The sequence below is a fragment of the Gossypium arboreum genome, chromosome 11 (genome assembly GCF_025698485.1).
Source record: "Gossypium arboreum isolate Shixiya-1 chromosome 11, ASM2569848v2, whole genome shotgun sequence".
NCBI lineage: Eukaryota > Viridiplantae > Streptophyta > Magnoliopsida > Malvales > Malvaceae > Gossypium > Gossypium arboreum.
Genome location: NC_069080.1, coordinates 44,460,994 through 44,463,915, shown reverse-complemented (window position 1 = coordinate 44,463,915; position 2,922 = coordinate 44,460,994). Strand labels below are relative to the sequence as shown.

Genomic DNA, 2,922 nt, shown 5'->3' with positions numbered 1-2,922 from the left:
AGGAAATCTGATTATTTTATCTGCTAATTGAATGCTCATCCTAGTTTGTTTGGGTTTCCCAAGACCTAGTTGCTTAAACATTTTGTAAGGCATGACCTTGATACTAGCCCCTAAATCATCCAAAGCATTTTTAACATTTAAGCTACCAATTAAACAAGGAATCGTAAAACTCCCTGGATCTTTCAATTTGTTGGCTAGCTTGTTCTGTAGAATGGCTAAGTAAACTGCATTTAAATCCACATGCGATGCTTCATCCAACTTCCATTTCTTTGCTAAAAGCTCCTTTAAGAATGTGACTGCGTTTAGCATCTGCGAAAAAGCTTCAATAAATCGTAAGTTAATGTGTAATTTCTTTAATAGTTTAAGGAATTTACCAAATTGTTCATCTGTGCGGTCTTTCCTTGTCGCATTGGGGTATGGTACATGTGGTTTTTACTCTTTACTTACCTGTTTTTGGTCATTATATTCCACCTCACCTTTACCTTTACTTACCACAATTTCTTGCCTCGGTTCTGGTTCAAGTGCAACTAACCCTTCTTCATGTTGAATGGTAATCGCATTGAGCTGCTCTCTTGGGTTAGATTCAGTGTTACTCGGTAGGCTATCTTGTGGTCGTTCATATATCAATTTAACGAGCTGGCCTATTTGAGTTTCGAGCCCTTGGATCGACACTTGTTGATTCTTAAGTGCTGTCTCAGTATTCTGAAAATGAGTTTTTGACAACGAGATGAATTTTGTTAGCATCTCCTCAAGGTTCGGCTTTTTCTCTTGTTGGTAAGGTGGTTGTTGGAAGATTGGAGGTGGTGGTGGTCTCTGATTCCTTTGGCCTCCCCATGAGAAATTTGGGTGGTTCCTCCATCCTGCATTGTAAGTATAGGGATTATTTTGAGGTCGAGGATTATTACCCGTATAATTTAATTGCTCGTTTTCCATGTTGTGGCATAATGTGGGTACTCTGAACTGCTCGTTCCTCCTTCACTTGCATTGTATTGCATTACTAGGTGAACTTGTGAAGATCCAAGGAAACCGTCAAATTTTTTATTCAAAAGTTCTACCTGATTAGAGTGCATGGTAACCAAATCGACGTTAAAAATGCTAGTTGCTTTCATTAGCTTTGTCCTCATGACTTGCCACTGATAATTATTCAGTGACATATTTTCTATAAATCCATAAGCATCCTTAGGTGTCTTATTATTGATAGTCCCACTAGCGGCTACATCAACCATTTGTCTAGTCGAAGGATTCAGGCCATTGTGAAAAGTTTGAACTTATAGCCAGAGTGGTAACCCATGGTGAACGCATCTTCTCAACAGATCCTTGTATCTCTCCCATGCATCGTAGAGTGTTTCTAGATCAATCTGCACAAAAGAAGAGATATCATTCCTTAATTTAGCCATTTTATCTGCCGAAAAATATTTTGGTAAAATTTTTTCGGTCATTTGTTCCCAAGTAGTGATTGACCCTTGTGGTAATGAGTTCAACCACTGTTTAGCTTTATTCCTCAATGAAAAGGGAAATAACCAAAGATATGGCGTCGTCAGAAATGCCATTGATTTTAAATGTGTCGCAAAACTCCAGAAAATTCGCCAAGTGATTGTTTGGATCCTCATCCTGCAAACCATCAAACTGAACAAATTGCTGTATCATTTGAATCATAATAGGTTATATTTCAAAATTATTTGCAGCAATAGCAGGCCTAACTATACTTGACTCAGTTCCTGTTAAATTCGGTTTAGCATAATCATACATAGTGTGTGCAACATGATTCTGATTTACTGGATCAGCGGCAATCGCAGGAGGTAGTGAATTTTCTTGATTTTCAGGCATTTCTTCGGTTGTGGTTTGAATATCGTCCTCTTGATCTCCCTCTGTGTATCTTAAGCTTCACCTCATTTTTCTTCAGTTTCTACGAGTTGTGCTATCGATCTCACTATCAAAAGTAATGGTCCCGATGAGTTTCTTCTAGTCATATATTATAAAAAAAAACCTACCACAGGGGAATAAAAGAGAAAATTAGAAAAGAAAATAAAAAATTAAATTGCAAATAAAGTAAAATGGCTAAAGTAATAAAAATCGAGTGTTCTTAATATCTTAGTTCCCCAGCAACGGCGCCAAAAACTTGATACGTGATATTCGCGACAGGTTTTAAAAAATTATAATTAATCTTTATTGAAACTAACTATTATCACGATGAAGACAAGTGTACCTATCGAACAGTAGTATAACTTTAGCAAGACCGAATTGTCGAACCCAAAGGAACAAAGAGTACTAGTAATTACATTCTTTTTATTATCTAGCCTACAAATTAAGGGATTTGTTTATCTAAACTAATTAACTAAACTAAGGGTACACAGAGAGAAAATTGGGGAAAAGTTTTTGGGAAAACTCGATTGATTAAGACATTACCCAAGGAAAAATCCACCCAAACTTCACTTGTTATTTGACTCTGAATTAGACGATTTATTCATTTAACTTGATCCGTAGAAATCCCTAAGTTATATTATTATCTCTCTCAGGACTAATAATGTCTAACCCTAAGTTGATTAATTGAAATCTCTTTCTAATTAACACCTTAGTGTTGCATTAACTCGATCTATAGACTCCCTTATTAGGTTTCACCCTAATCCGACAAAATCTTGTCACCTTATCTCTAGGCGTGCAATCAACTCTACCTTAATTACGACAAATTTACTCTTACATAGGGACTTTTTCTCCTCTGAATAAGCGCATTAACTTGAATCAATATCCTGGAATATTAAAATAAGAATTAAGAACATATAATTAAGAACAAGTCAAATATTTATCATACAATTCAAATAATAACAAGATTCATCTTAGGTTTCATTCCCCCTAGGTATTTAGGGGGTTCATTTCATAATTATGAAAGAAAACATCTCAAAAGGATAAAGATAACAAAACATA

General features: G+C 35.7%; 1 non-coding gene across 1 annotated transcript; it reads left to right on the top strand.

Annotated features, from left to right (window-relative positions):
• Positions 1-1,284: 1,284 nt before the first annotated feature.
• LOC128284968 (small nucleolar RNA R71) lies at positions 1,285-1,391 on the top strand. Its single transcript, XR_008275385.1, has one exon. It is a non-coding gene; the product is annotated as a small nucleolar RNA R71 (small nucleolar RNA).
• Positions 1,392-2,922: the final 1,531 nt, after the last annotated feature.